This window comes from Sturnus vulgaris, chromosome 4 (assembly GCF_052056855.1).
Source record: "Sturnus vulgaris isolate bStuVul1 chromosome 4, bStuVul1.hap1, whole genome shotgun sequence".
In the NCBI taxonomy this organism is placed as follows: Eukaryota; Metazoa; Chordata; class Aves; order Passeriformes; family Sturnidae; genus Sturnus; species Sturnus vulgaris.
Window position 1 is genome coordinate 23118790 of NC_142246.1, and position 14563 is coordinate 23133352.

At 39.4% G+C, this 14563-nt stretch overlaps 1 protein-coding gene across 11 annotated transcripts in view; it reads right to left on the reverse strand.

Moving 5' to 3' along the window:
* The window catches only part of APBB2 (amyloid beta precursor protein binding family B member 2), a 167105-nt gene that overhangs the window by 103871 nt on the left and 48671 nt on the right, over positions 1-14563 (reverse strand). For 9 of the 11 annotated variants that reach the window (XM_088163298.1, XM_014871065.2, XM_088163305.1 and 6 more), the window contains exon 2: positions 8833-8919. The gene's annotated coding sequence lies outside the window, so the exon portion shown is untranslated. Of the gene's footprint in view, positions 1-8832; positions 8920-12592; positions 12677-14563 lie in introns of those variants that run through there. The other 2 variants (XM_088163299.1, XM_014871064.2) reach the window with 1 other exon arrangement.

The window sequence follows — 14563 nt, forward strand, 5'->3', positions numbered from 1 at the left end:
TGGTCAGTTTGGAATAACAACTCCAAAGTCTCAATTGAAATGCTACTGAAGCTGTCAAATTACTATTATAAAATGTTTGAGTCTAAAACCAAGTCCTATTTTCTTTTCTTTGGTGTAGGATTTTGTACCAAAATATGATTTTCAGTTGATTTTCAGCTTTACCTTTTTCTTAGTTTACCTGAATAGCCTTCATATTCCCAAATGTCTATCAACATAATTTGTTAAGATACATTCCCTCTTAATTAATTTACTTCCTTGCTGGAAACACCAGGAAAAAAAGCAAATTCTGAGGAGTGTTTTTCCTCATTCATTAAGGATTTTTAATGTCTCAGGCTACAGCTACAAGCACAAGCTTGTTCTAGCCAGGAAATAAAGAGAAACATCAGGACACAGACAAAACAGCACTGCACTGAAACTGGGAGATCTCCCCAAATCTTCACACATGTCAGTTCCCTTACTAAACACAATGCTAGCTTATTCCTGAATTAGGTAAGTCTTTTATATACACTGGTATCCATGCAATTCTCTGGGAGCCAGCACAGTTGAAAATTCCTCATACAGATAGATATTTTCAGTCTGATTAGGCTCTTGAAATGGCTCATGGTGGCTGCACCAGTAAGTATTGGTAGCTAGTGGAAAGAATGGGACCCTGGTAGCCTGAGCTTAAAATTTAAATGCAATTGCATAACATTGCTACACAGCCTTTGTCGATTACTTCTGAAATAGACACCTATAAGGCTGCATGCCTGACAGTCCAAATAACAGGTAAAGTTCTCCATTGTTTTCCAAATCAGTGCTGACAAAGCATGTCCTGTTCAACTCCCCTCAATGGGGAAAGTTCAGTCAATCAATGAGACTGTACTCTCCTGCCACTAAAAGAACTCTGGCTGTTAAGAAGAAAAATGAGTGGTATGCAGTAAAATTAACATTCATTCAGAAATCTCTACATTTCTTTTGCATGACAATATGGGACAACTCCTTGCCATGGGTCAAACAGACTTTTACAAGTTTTTTTGGTGGCCTGCTAGCTCAACACATTATAAAGTTGTGCAAGGAAAAAACCTGCAGATGGCTGCTTCCCCTTTCCTGTTCTATAGGAATAAAACTAAAAATACATATTTATTAGTTGAAAAAAAAAATTAAGTCTCTCCACCCCAAATGGACCAAATTCATAAAAAAATACACAGAACAATTTTTATCTGTGCAAGGATTAGAAAAAAAAAATTGAGGTCAAAACAGACTGCAACCAGAAGACAGTGTTTCTTCTCCATAGATGCATTGTTGTCTTTCTAAAAGGTATACACTTTCCCAAAGCAATCTCACTAAATTATATCAAATGTCTACAGTTGAAACAGGCTATTCCTTCTCTACCTAGCACCACAGTATTAAAGGGGGCCTTCAGCACCATACCCAAAGAAAAAAATCCCACAAATAAAAATGAAGATTCCAAAGCCTTATAATCATGCTCTCAAAGAGCTGAACTAAATACAAAATGGTTCTTCTAAGGTTGTGTGCCCACTCTGAGAGCAGATCACACTTTGTAGAGGTCAGGACCCAAAGGTATGACCATTTTTAAATATCACAGTTTAAAACTCCATAAATTTCAGTGGAAAAGAAAGCATGAAGATAGATTCTCATTATAGCAAAGGTTTCATCAGTCACTGCATAAAATGTGAACTTCAAAGATTTACAAGGTGGATTAAAGCCAACTATCAAAAGTCAATTAAGAAGCAAATGTCACACAGTAAATGAAGTTAAACTGCTCTGCAAAATAATAGTGATATTGGGTTGTATGTACCAGCAAGAACATACCCAGATTAAGACAAATGAAGATGCTGCTCGGGTTTTATTTTGGGTTTTTTTTGTGCTGTTGTTTATTGTTTTGTTTTTCTTTAAGAACCATCTTTGAATTGTGACCAGACTAGCCAAAGCAACCTCCCCTTTCTTTAAACACATCCGCTCAGGTGAACTTCGGGGGGATTTCTGCTCTTCAGCAAGCTCAGGGAACTCTTACAGAAATGTGACCAACCTTGTTGGTACCCAAATCCCACATCTAAAGCATCTGAAAACTAGCTTGTATTTTCCATTTACATCCATGAGACTGATAAACAAAATTGAAGGAGTCCTCAAACGTTGTTTTTGAAAAATCCATGCACTATGCATGTACAGGTTTGGATTTGGTTTTATTTTTAACTGTACACAACTTAGATATGCACAACTCCACATAAATCTGAGTTAAACCTGAATGTAGCTGATAAATTGGATAAAGTCTACCTATTAGTTTTTAACCTGTTGGCTCACATTTGTTTTGTAACAAATGTGATTCTTAACAACTTTCTGTGTTTTGGGGTTTTTTTCGTTATTATTATTATGCTGCAAAATTGCTTTAGAAATGTTTTATAGTGATTTTTCCATCTTTATAGTACAATTTAAAACTACATGTTTTACAACTACTATACACAAAAGGACATATAGCCTTACGGCTTCTCTTCAAGAAATAATTTGGTATATCTCTCCCTGAAGGTTTTTTTTTTTTTGTCCCTTCCTGATAATCTTCTCTGATTCCTTTCAGGTGACCATCCCCACGCTGCACCTGTTACAGAGAACCACGGAAACAAAACCTGAGCACTAGCACTGCATACCTGCTACCCAGGGACCACCTGAAAGCACTTCACCTCAGGCCAAGTCCCTTTTAGGAGCTGTGGTGACAGAGCTACCAGCTACTCATCATCACACATAATGAGGACATCTCATCTTGGAAAGATGCCATGACTTTCAACTGAGACCGTCATCTTCCTAAGCGATTTTCTTTACAGAGCTTTTCTTGCAACTCTTCCACATTTCTCAGGTTTTATAACTGCTACGTAAAAGTTTCATTTTACTTGTATTCATGTTTTGATACTGTGAAAAAAACCCTAAAAGACAAACTAAATTCTGGTTTAGTCTTTGTGCCTTGTTTTGTTTCCAATGAGTGAGTCAAAGCAGGAGTTCTGTCTATACAGCTGGCACACAGAATCCAGTTTGCTTGAACTAATTCCCTTTTGTTTCAGAACAAACAATTCATAGTCCAGCCTCCACACTATTAATGGCCATTAAAGCTGCGTTGTGTTTCACCCAAATTTATATTTTCAGGCTGACTTCTTGACCTTCCCTGCTTCTCTACAAGCAACATTTGCTATAAATACATTTGTGTTCAAACATAAATATAGGTCCATTCATATTGGCTGCTATAATCTCATACAAGAGATTGTTGTACAACCTACCCTTACATACCCAAGAAAAAGGGTATGAAAAAAGGAGATGACTGCAAATTAGCTACAGAAGTCATCCAAGTGTGACTGACTACATCACTGAACACTTGCAAGGAACAGCTGCACACATTGTGGGGAAAGAAAAGGTTATTTTGCATGATGTTTCTCAGGGGTCAGCTACTCAAGAAATCACACTCCAGCACTCTCTGTGTGATATTCTGATAAACAACACAATCCCACCTTCCAAGTCTTCCTTTGAATACCAGGAAATAGGTCTGCTAAGGAATGGGTAAGAGGAATTCTGTGCATTGTTTTAAAAGCACACACAGACCACAGGTCCTATACAAAACAGAACCATTACAGCAAAGGTTCAGACACTGGAAGAGGCTAAAATAGGGAGGGGGGGAAGTTAAAAATCAGTCTGCAACACTGGTGGATGGCTCATTTTAAGAAATCACAATTGATTACACACTCAAATTTTGTGTACGTATTTGCATATATAATGCAAATTTATTGTTTTTCACTTCACTTGCATTCAAAGTAGTGACTGGCAGCATCACCTGTTGGACAACAGTAGCAAAACAATTCAAACAAGCAAGCAAAGTGCCAGCCAGGCCATTAGGAAGTTGTGCTGCTGATTTCTGGAGATCCCTACAGAGATAGCACTTTCATTTTCTGTACTAGGAACAGCTATCAGACATGGATGTCTTAAGTCAAATTGCCTCTTGGAGAAAGCATAATGCTGTCTACTAGCCACGTCTTGTACCATTCCATGTTTTACCTTTTTGGAGGTCACCAACAATTCCTAACCATTAGTTTCATCTAATAACTACCATCAGTTTTTAAAAATAGGTATTTTGATTTCAGGAAGGTTTTTTCCCAAGTCTCCTGTTACCTAAGAGACCTTATCCATCCTTATCCATTCCAGTTTTGTCTGGCAGTGATCACATCAAGGAGGTTATGCTGTCCCCTCCACCTGCCTTTGCTGAGAGGCAGAGAGCCACCCTGCTTCCCAAACAACTCACTCCCCATCACCCCCGCTTGCTGGCACAGGATTAAAGTTTTCCAGGAACCGAAAAGACATGCACAATCTCACAGACAAGAGGATGTCCTGCCTGCACTCCAGCCCTGCTGCATTTTCTATGGTCTTACCACACTTGGACCTGACGTGCTCAAATACCTGGAGAGCCCTGCCCAAAAAAGTCTGGCAATTCCTGTCCTGTATACTTTCTGGCTGCCTTTGTGCTCCTAATTTCTCTCCTAACAAGTTTTGATTTAGATGCTTTCCCTCTTCTCCATAATTGAGAAGTCCTTCATGAGGGCTTTTCTTTTTTTTTGGTCATCCTTTCCAGGTACTGTGCCACCCACCTGCTTAGTTGAGGTTCCCATACACCATGGAGGGGATGGATGCTATTATTTCCCACTCTGTTCTGGAGAATATTAGTATTAATCACTTGAACAAAAGTCCTACTGTTTAAGGCTTTATCATACAGACCCTAACTCATCAAAAACATGTTTTTCTGAAATTTAGCATTTCAGTACTTCTGCAGCCAGATCACACAGAGTAAGCTGAATTTAAGATGTTCATGGTTCCCTGACCATAGCCCCCTGCACAGACAGTACATACTTTCTCAGTAAAGCACACATGCTTTTTACATTTATTATACGTTACCTTAATGCAGATTTTGTTCACGAAACAGTAACAGCAAATATCAGTACATTCTGTGTATAACTACATAAGCCCATATATATTTTTACCTCAAAGAAAAGCACTGTCTATAGCACTTGCAAGTTCGTTAAAAATATAGTTAACTTCATTCACTCAGTGCAGCTATCTGAACTGTTATCAGTTAACAATCTCAATTTTACTTGCTCATTGGTAAGGATTTGTGAAGTTAGAAGTAACATTGCACATTAAAAATAAGAACTGCAGTGCTCTGAGCCTCTGGGGCTGCAGCAGGTTGGGCTGTGTGCCAGAATGAAGCCTGGCAAGCTAAGGAGCTGTGGGAGTGCAAAGGCATTACACAATCAAAGCAACCATCACTGGGTAACACAGATCTCCCTGTAAAGCCTGAACCAAGAGGGCAATATTTCAGACATATATTCTGAACCTCATTTACACCAAGATCCATGAAAAGTATTTTTCAAAGCTGACAGCCTGGTATAAACAGAATTTCTAAATGAGAAGGTATAATTTCTTTTGAAGTTAGAGATGCCACTGTGCTTTTGCTTTCTGTGGGAAGCTTTCCAAGCACAGCCAGGTATTCTGCTGTAGCATTTCACCACCACTCTCCCCTTTCTTCTTCCTTGTATCTTGCAGGAAACAACACAGCATTGTTGCTGCCTGTTCAAGAATGGATGCAAAACTTGAAAGCTGAGACAAAGCAGAAGCAGATTCTCCAGAAAAATGTTGTAATTTCTGCATTTGCCAGCTCTCAATTGACTAGTGCAAAGAGCTACAAGTTCTCTCTCCAAACTGATGTACCTGCCCAAAAGTTCATCAGCTGACCAGACAGAAAAACAAAACCCAAACCCACCACATTTTAGATCTTGCTGGTACTCTTCATTAAATACTGAAAAGTAGGAGAATGACTTTGTATCATAACTTGAGACAAAATCCCCAGTTACCCATTTTGTGTATTTGCATTTTAATGATCTAATCTAAATTCCCTGTGTTCTACTCTTTCAAGAAAGCAGTGAGCACAACAGAACCCACCTCATGCTTGAAGACTGGGATTTCAAGCCAAAGCTGTTTCTAACTGCCATGGATACTAAAAAGCCCTCCAAAGACAAGAGACAAACAGACCCTATTATGCAGGATTTGTAGCTTTACTTAAGTGAAAAAGTATTTGAAACCCATGTGTAGCATACTGAGATATGGACAGCTTTTTTGGATGTTAAATGACATGACCCACCCTGCATCTGAATCCAGTTTTATATTAATGTCAGTCACCCAAATCTCTTGCATAAATATAAGATTAGTAGTGAGACAGACCCTTGTTAGGGCTCTTTGATACTTTCTGCAAAGCTAATGATGACAGTCATTTAGAAGAATGTAAGCATATTCCTGGGTACCTTCTTCCTCCACAACCCATATTATATTGACAACTGTCAAAAAACAGCATAACATAAACTTTTCCTAAGCTGAGATGCAGCGTGCCATGTTCACCTGGAGACAGTGCAATGAAAAGGATTCCCAGCATGCAAAAAAAAGTGTATTAACTGATTCACATGTCAGTATATGATTCAGTATCTACAGTTATCACATAAAAGTTCCGCCTTTCTTGATGGGAGAACTTACTCTTAAGAAAAAAAAAATTAAACATCTGTCAGAATAATCAAAATAGTTTAATGTTGTTGTTCATGCTTCCTAATCCTAACTTAGCCATAAATAATCACATTAAATATTGTACAATTCCATTTAAAAAGTGTTCTCTCTAATACTTTCTAAAATACTGGTAATTTCTACCTCATGGTGTCTTTTCCCATTTTTTGACAAATAAGACAAGTATGAGGACAATACCACCTCAACACGATCAACCAGCTATGATTCAATTGTTTCCTTGTAGAAACACTCTCCACAACACTCTCTTTCCTCAAGTAAAGCAAGAGCTGTCTCCTTTGTTTGCAAGGGCAACTGCTATTAATATAGCAAGATATGTATTTATTTTTGAAAATATCATATACTAAGGTAGTGCAAAAGGATGAATCATGTCCTACACTACTCAGTACTATATCTTCTGTTACCACTGGCAAAAGCAACGATGAATGATGGTGGCTCTGGGAGCAGAAGCACAGGCTTTGCCTGCTGCAAATGGAGAATTTCCCCCAGCATCTCCTTCTCAACCTATTACTATTATTAACAAAACCAAGTACAAGAAAATTAGCCTGATTTTGTGAATAACATAAATCTTCCACAAACAAGCACCTATTTTTTCCAGTCCTAATCATTCTATGGTTCTGTGATTTTAAGTGATGAAAACATAACAGGAACTTTCTGATGGCTGGTGCTGATAAATGACTTGCATGGCAACTCTATGTTTTAGAAGAATATTGCTCCGTTCCCATGTAAGAGTTGAGGCTCTGTCCAATAGGTATGGAGACCAAAGAATAACAACCTGGGAAGACAAGCTGCATCTTTAGCCTAGCCTTCTGTGTATTACAGATGGCTGAGTCTGCTTGATTAACATACATGAAAACCATTAAGGCCATGACTAACCCTGAATCCTTCCAGAAGCCCTTAAAATATGTCTTTACTGGACTAGCTAAAACATTCCCATCTCACATAACTACATAAAATATGAAGCTAGCCCTTGCTGGCTAGAGTCCCATCATTCTCTTTGCACAAAGACTAATTTAATAAGAAATATGTCACTGGAGTGTAGCTTTATGTAGGGGTAGAAAAACAAAGTAATCCAAAAACGCCCAAAATCATAAAGACCTCTGAAATTCTTCTGAGTGAGAAGTAAGAAAATTCTCTAGGAAAAGTAATATGCACCATGAAAAACCATTTTCTAAATCAATGTCTAGGTACTAGCATTTATCTTCTCTCTGCATATTAACTAACCAGCTAAAGAGGAAACCTACAGGATAAGTTTGCAGCTGTGCATCCTACAAATAAAGCAAGAACTGAAGGCATGTGCAAGATTTGCTCAGTGGCTGAAAAGGCTGGCATACAGCTGAAAGCTCTGCCAGGTCACCTCCACCCATTAGGGCTGTACTCAGTAATACCCTTGTAAGGATCACATCAGCAAAAGCCCAGAAGTGTGCTGCTGCATTTCAGAAGAGTGGAAAGGCAATACTGATGGAAGAACTTCCTGCCTCTATCAGCAGCGACAGTGCAGTGTCTTCACAGGGCTCTTGCCAGTGTGACTACTTATATAGCACAGAGACATGCTTAGCCCAAGTCTTCCAGCTAACAGCACTTGCTTCATGGGCAGACAGTTCCAGACCTCTCACATACCTTCTTCCAGAAGATTAGAAACCATGTTGGCTTGCCAGGTACTGGGTAATACATCCCCAGCCTGGTAAATTCATGTCAGAAGGAAGGGAAAGCCATGGCATCAGATGCTGCTGGGGAGCATGACACCAGATAACCTCTCCACATATACAGCCTCAGCTTGAGTCACAAAGCTCTGTGGCTGTGGGGCTCCCTCCCACTCCAAGACTCACAGAAAACCATCTGGATACATCACAGGAGACTGCACTTCTGCACTGCACAGAACACTGATATCCAGCATACGTGTCTGCATTAACAGATAGCATCACTGACACCACAGAGGAACACACCACTATGACACACCTCTGCTGAGTACAGCTTTTTCCCACATGAGGTGGCAGAGCAAGTTGCAGAACAGCTAATCTGTAAAAATGAATAAACCAAGAACTCTTGCTGCAGTACTAGAAGAACTGGACTACCACTGTTCATGAACACTATGATAAACAATATAAGTACTGCATAGAAATACAGGTACCTCCAGTCTCTGTGCTGAAATTTCAGTGTTTATGATGGGAGACATGAAAGGTTCAGAAAGAGTGCCCCCACCCTAGAGGATCCCCAAACATGGAGCAGGTCACTTACTCTTCCCAGCTCGTTGGAAAGCCTGTCCAAAAGCACCAAGTTCTGGAGCACCAGCAGTGCCTCAGGTCGCTGCAGAAATCAGGCAAGCTGCAAAACAAATCCAAACCATACATTTTAATGTATGAAGAGTCAAGAGGGATTAATGAAAACTACTGAGCTTGCAAAGGTGCAGGATACCAGAAGAAAATCGCACAGCCACCCTCTGTGTCTGTGAGGGCCACAAGGCAGCAGGAGCCTGGAGCCAGAGGAGCACTGACAAATGACTGGGTAACCCAAGCAGCCACCTTCAGTTTACATCCTTAAAGCCATCCACGTTCAACAACAGGCACACAGGAGAGCTAAAAGCAGAACAGAGGATCCATGTATCACAGTGCAGGGATCTTCCCAAACCAAGCAGGTGTCATTGCCAAGCACACTTTAAATTCTCTCTCTCCACACTGCAGCACAAACCTGCAGTTTTCCCCATGCACAGACACTGAATATCATGAAGAAAATTAATCCAGATGAAGACATGAGCCCAAGTTATGAAAAAGCAGCAAGAAGTGCTCAGTAAACAATAAGGTCATAAAAAATCATGTTTTCAATTATGCTTGTGTTGAGTAGACATCAAGTATATAATTTATTTTTGCAATGTCTGTACACTGTATCACAGTCATCTCACTCCTGGCAAGTGGTTACATTAATGTTATTGCATTTGGTACTGAAAAATATATATGTATTCTTCAATACCAAATGCCTCAAATATACCAAAATATATATAAAACCACACACAGTGAGGTTTCCTCCCATCAAAAGATGCTCCAGCAGCAGCAACGTATCTGTGAGTTCAAACTCTGTTCCAGGATTTGGGATGTATTCAACTTCCTATTTGTTCCCCAATGTGGAGAGAATAAATATGCAAGACCAAAGATACAAATCTCATCTGCTGTAGCGCTTATATAATATTTTTTTTTCTTTATTAAAGCAAAAGCCAGGCTAAATCAAGCCAAATTATATTCCATTTTAAAGAGAGGTTTATATTTTTCTTTGTTCTAACAGAAATCCAAGAACTATAAATCCTAGAAAGCGCTGAGATAAAACAGACCATTTAAGAGAGCTAAAAACATTCTTGCTAAAAAATATGTTCTTTGAAACTTGTAAATAGAACTTTTTAAAGCTAGATAAAAAGTAATTTTAAAATATAAAGCTTTTTTTAAGAATCAAGAAACTACACTCACTTTATTTTCAATAATAAAGTTGCACTTTAAAAAAAAGTTCTTCCGTAAGAAAACATACCAATGCTCATTAAACTACTATTCTAACCCAATTTAGCCCATTTGTGAACTTCTGTATCAGACGATCAAACTTCAGTATTTAAGAGAGAGGGGGGAAAAAAGAGGGAGAGAAAAAAAACCACACGTGTTGTTAATACCTTCCTACCAGGAAAGCCAAGAAAGCAGCAAGTTCCTGCTGAGATGCATGGGTTTATATAAACAAAACTTTCTGGGTCAAGTCCTGAGATCCCAAACTTCTTCACAGGCTGAAGAATGCCAGCTTTTCCAAATAATTTTAAAGGATTTCTTCCCAACATAATAAAAAAGCTGCATCTGTCTGTTGTGGCACTGCCATTTTATAATTAACTGTTTTCATCTTATATATCAAAATTGTTCTAAACCAAGTCTAGACTAATTGCAACAGAAACAGCAGTCAATTCAATAAACTCAAAGACAATAAAATAACCTCAAACTCAAAATCTTTTTACTCCTGAAAGGAGACAGTTTTTCGACATAATCTAAGATAAGGTCAGCTGCCAGTTCTGAGATCAGAGGCAAGCCTGAAATACAAAATGCAGGTCTCAAAGGTAGGAATGACCAGCCTCTTCATCAAAACAGCTATTAGAAAATTGCAAAACAAAGTTTCATCAACAGACATCTGACCTCTGACCAAACAGGATTTAACAATGATGGCATAAATTCCTAAAACTGTGCTGCCACACACCCAACATTTTCTATTTCCCAGCTGACAATTCACCACCCTGAGTGTTTTTCACTTCCTCTGAATCCTGCTGAAAATGTCCACTTCTCCACCCACATTTTTGCCACATTGCCTGCCTTGAAAATTGGCAGACTTGAAAAGGAAGAATCTTTTTTCATCCTGTTTATAAACCTTCATATTTCAAGAAAGGCTTGGACAGCCCAACAGTGGAGCCAGCTCAGCCTCCCAGACCTATGCAAGCAGGAATAACTCATTTAGGACTTTATAAAGAGCAAAACATTGAAAGGCAGATAACATGCAGGCACTGATACTCTTAGTAGAGAAGTAATTAGCAAATTTTAATGTCTACAGATGACAAAATAGTAACATACCATTACCATTAATGAAATAAACAACTGGCTGGTTGAGGTAATAATAGGTGCAAATTAAAAAAAATTAAATTGTTCTCATTTTATTCTTTTGCAAAAATGGGGTGATAGCTACATATATTTGAAGTGGGATTTCTGCATACTTGGATTTCCACAGGACACAGACCTGTAATCCTATCCTCACCTAGCCTAAGAAAGAGGTGATGTCACAGGAGCCAGTGTGAAACCTGCTCTTGAACACATTATAGAATTTCAGCTAGAAATAATAAAACTAAACAGAAAACACCAGTCAGCATAGAAAAAAAATTCCAGAGTTATTGCTCTTCTTCAGAAGCTAGAGCAAAACTTACTCTTTTGTACATATCTCATAACAGACACAGACTTCTACCTGACAGACTCTCCATGGATTTGTAACATTTAAACTCAGTCCCAAGCTACCTTTTTCACGCTTAGCAGGAGTTTACCAACCTAGGAATCACTGCAGCTTTTTCCTTCTTCCTCACTGCTGCCTGTGCTTGTGCCTGGTGGCTTTCTGCTAACAGCTAAGAAGGTTAGCTGGTTTTACAGCTCTTCTTTCCAATTCCTTGTTATTGGTTATTGAAAGTTCAGGTTAATACACAAGAGGCAGGCTTCCAAACACCAAATTTCAGCTGGAGTCATTCAGTACCAAAATCAGTTCTATACTTTAGTAACTCTTTCTCCTGAAGCACACACACTACATCAACAGTGGGGTTGCTCAGCAACAGCGTAGTATTTCTCTTTTTGTCCTTAAATAATAAAATAACCTGCATCAGCAAGATTTTCAGATGTTTCTGTTGATGCTGAATGAGGAACTCTGATTTAAATCCACTTACATCTAAAAGCTGACACAAAAAAATCAAAAATATTCATCAACTCTTCTCTGCCCAATGGGCAGCTACTTCTCAGATGGCTGCAGAAAAGAGCAGCCAGACTGGACCTGTGGGTGGCGTATCTGTCCAGAGAGAGCAGCAGTCTTCCACTTCTTCACATTGAAAGCTCATTCTATATGAAAATAAATCCATCTGTTTGAATCAGGGAATATAAATTCTGAGAATTCCATCACCCTGGAGTACTTCTGCATCCCTTACAGTAATGGCTGTATATTGCTATTGGACTGCAAACCTGTTTGTTGGGTGGGGTGCAAGGGTGTAAAAGCAGTAATATCAAGGTCAGTAGGAATCCAATTGCTCTAGGAAAAATAACTACAGACTTCCCAATTCCTGCACTTTTAGACTGGAACCACAGTTATGAACTCATGTGTGAGACTGAGGATATTACATATGTACAGTACTCATCATACAGAGCTGAGTGATCTGGTACCACAACAAAACTGGGAACAGTTTTCATACTGCAGCTTCCTCTGGGCACACATAGACATGCACACATGCCACACTCACATTATCAGACTGGGAGCTCTTCCTTAAATTGTCTTTTAAACAGGAATCCCAGGATCCTCCATTAAAATTCACCTCTTCTTCCAATTTCTTAATAGAACAAAGAAGTCATCCAATGTTACATCAATAATTAATAAGTACAGCATGGCCATCTATTTCAGGAATATATTTTTCCTTCTAGAAAGTACATTAACAGTGTCTAACTTCAGTCCATCAGACAGCCTCCCAGTAAGCTTCATGCAACCACCCCAAGAATCTGGGCTGCTGGGGTTTGTTTCCAAAAGGAGAGGAGAGCTTCATTTTTTATGAGGCTCCCAGGGGCTTAGCCTGGAAATAGTTTTAAAACAAACAAACAAACCTACCTCAACAAAACAGCCTGACAACCACGGGGGACTCATAACATAATGATGGCTAAAAAACTCATTGAAGATGGGGTGGAAGAGAAGGCTGCTGCCACACCCCAAGAATTCCCTGACATTTTTAGTATCTACCTTTCTGCATCCTACTTTCTTTGGCAGTAATTTTTGCTGAATCCACAGAAAGAAGTATCAAACACATTAATTCACTTACTGCCAAAAGGAAAATGGCATCACTTAGATGGTTTTACTCTCCCACATTTTTAAACGTCAGGAAGAAGCATTTCTTTCACTTTTAGTGGATAAAACACTGAAATGCACACAGCACTGTTTTATTTATTTATTAATAAATAATTTTATTTATTCATTTATTTATGCAGCCTGACAAGTCCAACAAGACTGTGTTGGCAGTAGGGGTCTCTCTCTTCCCTTTCCAGGTTAAAAAGCATATTCTGGACACCCTCCTGGAGAAGGCAAGTGGAGGCCTCACGTCCTCCTAGCACATGGCCATGTGTCTTTTGCTCCCTGCTCCCCACTCCCCACAATGAAGACTGACCAGGGGTCACTGCATAGGAGACTGTGAGGAGGGAAAGTCTCAATATTTATGAAGGATACTAAGGTCTCCTCCTTTCATTTCAGTGATTTTTTAAATTTAAGAACATCCACAGTGGATACTGAAATGTGGTTTTTGTTCTTCCTTTTCAAGTTTTGAACCGCAGGCGGTACATAGGGATTGGACTAAAACATTTATGCCACTCTGGCCTAAAACTGTATTTTCATTTTAGCAAATCCTCTTCACCATTGCCCTCAAAACACTTATGGAGACCTTCACATTGTCAGTGACTGCTCCCAAACACCAGGGTATTACTTCAGTCCTCTGGCTGCATGACTTACTGCTTTTCTCAAGTCTTACTACTTGTTTAATTGTGCTGCACAGACATCAAACCAGATGAAAGCAAAGCACTGGGTGACACTGAAGCAGAATTAATCTTCAGCCTTGGAGTGGTTGACATCTCCTAGTGCACAGCACTGGCTTCAGCTCACATGGTCCTGTCATATTGTGTACTCCAAAAAACCCATTTAAAATTGTGTTCTGCCACTATAGCTACACATAAATCATACTACCTTACCATTACAAACTTTCATGGAAATACCCTACACTTACAGCCCGAGAAAATTGGTATTTTCACTAGTGAGTAATTCAGCTTCCTAAGGGTGAACCAGACAGCCAGGACAAGGAGCTGTTCCAGAGAGATACGTGCTGCTCTGGTGTGAGGTCTCAGCACACATCCATCCAATGTGCAAAAGCCACTGGAACAAGGGACAGCTTAGAAACACCCAGAACACAGCTCCTGCACTTCATGGCCCTGCCTGAAGCAGGTTTGCAATGTGCTGAGCATCGTCCCAGCAGCACAGTGAAGCCTTGGATCCACCTTTCTGTCCCTAAATCTGCTCCTCTCAGCTTTCAGTATCACTGCAATCATGACTCACAACGAGAACCAGACAATTCCTGTTCAAAAGTGTCTGAGCAAACATCTGGGCTGGGCACATTATGCCAAAAGCACTGCACAATCAACAAGGGTACGTTATCATTCAACAGCAACTCTTCAGTCAAGCA